The sequence below is a fragment of the Gossypium hirsutum genome, chromosome D08 (assembly GCF_007990345.1).
Source record: "Gossypium hirsutum isolate 1008001.06 chromosome D08, Gossypium_hirsutum_v2.1, whole genome shotgun sequence".
In the NCBI taxonomy this organism is placed as follows: domain Eukaryota; kingdom Viridiplantae; phylum Streptophyta; class Magnoliopsida; order Malvales; family Malvaceae; genus Gossypium; species Gossypium hirsutum.
In genome coordinates, this window is record NC_053444.1 from 20,554,297 (window position 1) to 20,559,145 (window position 4,849).

Sequence of the window (4,849 nt, forward strand, 5' to 3'; positions counted from 1 at the left end):
TATACATGCCCATAGATAAATGTCTATACGCTAATTAGCACTAGTAGTAAAATACCCAAATGTGAAGGATAGTGTAGATGATTGTCTGACTTCGTTCCAATTTCCGAGTTGTTGGAAGTCACTATAACAAGAGAAAAATAAAATCGAGTAAGCATATAGCTTAGTAAGTAAACATGATAAATAAGTAATTACTCCCATAACTACACCAAAATAAACTTATTCATGAATAACTTATTGTTTAGGCAATTTCCAGCAAGCTGTTTCTGCTCATAGTCGCTAATTTATTTTTATCTGGAGCTACAGGGCTCCAAATTGGTTCCGTAAATTTCCCTGAAACTAGACTCATATACATTTCACCATAAAAATTTCATAATTTTAACCCAGCCAATTAGTACAGTTTATTATTAAACTTCCCCTTTTCACTGCCCAACAGTTCTGACCCTTCCTCACTAAAATTTACTTAACTCTCTGAAAAAATTTGAAAAATGGGTTTTCTTGTTTCTAATAAAAATAGACTTAATAAGGATTCCAGGATATAAATTTCATGCCATAATTATTTTTTTTCAATTTTTGGTATTTTCCAAAGTTAGAACAGGGGATCTCGAATCAACCAGCCCTGTTTAGTAAAATTCAGATATCTCCAAAATACAACTCTTTGCTTATTCTATTTCTTCATATGAAAACAGACACATCCAACTTCAATTTCATATATTATTCAGCTTCCCATTCATTTCCACCATTTATGGTGATTTTCAAAGTTACCCAACTGCTGTTGTTCAACACAGTTTATAATTAAATCGTTCCTTTTTCGTTTTTGATATTTTCTCCCATCTCATACATGGATCGATTTAGTGTCCAACTCAATATTTACCCCATAAAATTTTCCACCATATGGCAATATTCACCTTCCACACTTTTTCGTTGAACACTCGGAATGTTAACCGTTATTGGTGGATCTCGCACTTAGCACCACCACTGAATCGGGGAATCATCACTTAGCAACCCTCGGGGAATCAGCACATAGCAACCCCTTTTCATTTCAAATATACAATGGATATCGCACTTAGCAACCCCTCGGGGGAATCAGCACATAGCAACCCCCTTTCACATTTCAAAGATATGGTGGATATCGCACTTAGCACCACCAATGAACCGGGGAATCAGCACTTAGCAACCCTCGGGGAATCAGCACATAGCACCCCCTTTCACATTCAAAGATATGGTGGATCACGCACATAGCACCACCCATAAATCGGGGAATCAGCACACAGCAACCCTTTTATATACAACATACTACGCTTATTCCGAGGTTCACCATAACCCATATATGCAACCTTTATCACCTTTCCCGATTTACAAATTTTTAGGATATTGCCAAACATTTATTTAATTCCAAATAAATCTCAACATATATTAAATAATATCAAAATAATACATTAAGTCACGTGTTTACTTACCTCGGTGCAAAATATCGTAATTTTGCACTTTACTCCACTATCTTTTCTTTTCCTCGTTTGATATACTCTTCACGTCCTTCTTGATCTATAATAGCAAATTTAACTCGTTTAAGTCCACATTTATTAAAATAATCCACCACCCAACTTTTTGAAAATTACAATTTTGCCCCAACTTTTACATAATTACACTTTGTCCCCAAGCTCGGAAATTAAACTTCATCACTTATTCTTAAGTTTATAACATGCTGAACATTTTTCCCTTCTATGGAAACATCAAATTCCCACTCCAACACATACTTTTGAATATTAATTATTTTTACCGATTGTCTATTTACCCGTTTTCGCTTAAAATTGCTTAGCAAAAGTTGTTTAACATAATCTCTAGCTTCATATTCCACCATAAAACAGCAAAATAAACACATTTCACCTATGGATATTTTTCCAAATATGAACCCTAACATGAATTAATGGTAGAATAAGCTAAACCAAGTTACCGGGACTCCAAAAATACGAAGAACATTAAAAACGGGGCTTAGAATCACTTACTATGGAGCTTGAAAGCTTAAAAACCCTAAATATGGCTTCCCCTTGCTGATTTCGTTCACCATGAAGAAGATGAGCATATTTTGCCATCTTTTTCCCATTTAATTCTATTTAATAACCAAATGACTAAAATGCCCCCATTTAAAAAAAATCTATTTCACCCATTTCTTATGTCTATTTTTGTCCATCAACTAACTAATGGTCTAATTACCACATAAAGACCTCCAATTTAAAATTTCATAACAATTAGACACCTCTAAGATGTAGAACTCAACTTTTGCACTATTTACAATTTAGTCCTTTTGACTAAATTGAGTGCCCAAACGTCGAAATTTTCGAACGAAATTTTTACGAAAATTTTCCGTGAAATTGTAGATCATAAAAATATAATAATAACCATATTTTCCCTCGTCGGATTTGTGGTCCCGAAACCACTATTCCGACTAGGCCCAGAATCGGGCTGTTACAACTCTCCCCCCCTTAGGGATTTTCGTCCCCGAAAATCTTACCGAAAAAGAGGTTTGGGTACTGTCTCCTCATAATTTCCTCCGGTTCCCACGTAGCCTCTTCCATTCCATGTTTTTGCCACAACACTTTCACTAAGGCTACACTTTTATTTCTTAACTGTTTGACCTCCCGAAAATCTTTATGGGTTCTTCTTCGTAAGTCATATCTGGTCGAACCTCAATCTCTGTAGGAGAAACTATTTGTGAAGGATCCGAACGATAACGTCGCAACATCGACACATGAAATACATTATGTATCTTTTCCAACTCTGGCGGTAAAGCTAACCGATATGCTACAGGGCCAACTCTCTCGGTAACTTCATATGGTCCAATAAAATGTGGACTTAGTTTGCCTTTACGACCAAATCTCAGAATCTTCTTCCATGGGGATACTTTCAAGAACACTTTATCACCCACTTGAAACTCAATTTCTTTTCTCTTTAAATCCGCATACGACTTTTGCCGATCTGAGGCAGCTTTTAGGCAATCACGGATTATTTTCACCTTTTCTTCAGTTTCTTTCACCAGGTCGACTCCATGAATCCGATTCTCACCGAGTTCAGTCCAATATAAAGGGGTTCTACATTTACGCCCATATAATGCTTCATACGGTGCCATTTGTATACTTGACTGATAACTATTATTATAAGCAAATTCAACCAGTGGTAGATATTTCTCCCAACTGTCCTTCATTTCTAAAATACAACACCGGAGCATGTCTTCAAGAACTTGAATCACCCTTTCTGATTGTCCGTCAGTTTGCGGATGAAATGCAGTACTGAAATTCAATTTCGTACCCAAAGCTTCCTGTAACTTTATCCAAACCTCGAAGTAAATCTCGGATCTCTATCCGATATAATAGATTTAGGCACCCCATGTAGTCTCACTATTTCAGCAACATATAATTCAGCCAACCTGTCAAGTGAATAATCAATGCGTATCGGAATAAAATGGGCTGACTTTGTCAATCTATCCACAATTACCCAAATAGCATCTTTCTTCTTTGGAGTTAAAGGCAATCCTGTCACGAAATCCATCGTGATACTGTCCCACTTCCATTCTGGAATCGTTATCGGTTGAAGTAAACCCGATGGCACTTGATGCTCAGCCTTCACTTGTTGACAGATTAAACATTTTGTTACAAATTCCGAGATATCCTTTTTCATGCCCGGCCACCAATACAACTTCCTCAAATCATTGTACATTTTCACACTACCCGGATGGACTGATAAATCACCACTGTGTGCCTCAACTAAAATAGTCCGAATTAGCTCATCATTTCTCGGTAGACATATTCTGTCCCTGAACATCAGGCAATCATCTGAACCAATTTGAAAATCTGAGTCAACACCTGCTTCACACTGAGCTCTCTTGGCTTGCAATTTACTGTCATTCTTTTGAGATTCCCGAATTTGCTGAAGAAATAACGGTCTAGCTCTCAATTCAACCAACATTGAGCCATCATCAGATAAAGTTAACATCGTACCCATAGCTCTCAAAGCAAATAAAGATTTTCTGCTCAAGGCATCAGCAACCACATTAGCTTTCCCGGGGTGATAATCAATCACTAGCTCATAGTCTTTGATTAGCTCGAGCCATCTTCGTTGCCGCAAATTCAAGTCTTTTTGACTCATCAAATATTTCAAACTCTTATGATCAGTGAAGATTCGGCACTTTTCACCATACAAATAATGACGCCAAATTTTTAAAGCAAAAATAATGGCAGCCAATTCTAAATCATGCGTCGGATAATTCTTCTCATGCGGTTTCAACTGTCTCGAAGCATAAGCTATTACTTTGCCCTCTTGCATTAACACACACCCAAGGCCATTCAACGATGCATCACTGTAAATCACAAACTCCTTCCCAGACTCAGGTTGCACCAACACTGGCGCCTCAGTCAATAATGCCTTCAACTTTTCAAAACTCTGTTGACATTTATCGGTCCATTCAAACTTGACATTCTTCTGCAGTAACTTAGTCATAGGAGAAGCAATCATCGAGAATCCCTTGACAAACCGTCTGTAATACCCAGCTAAGCCCAGGAAGCTTCTAACTTCAGTCACATTCTTTGGTGGCTCCCAATCAACAATTGCTGAAATTTTGCTTGGATCAACCCGAATACCTTCACTTGAAACTATATGTCCCAAGAATCCAACCTCACGAACCCAAAACTCATTTTTGCTGAATTTAGCATACAATTTCTTTTCTCTCAGAATCTGCAACACAGTTCTCAAATGTTCTGCATGTTCCGATTCATCCCGAGAATAGATTAAAATATCATCCATGAACACCACCACGAACTTGTCTAAGTACAGCCGAAAAATTCGGTTCATCAAGTCC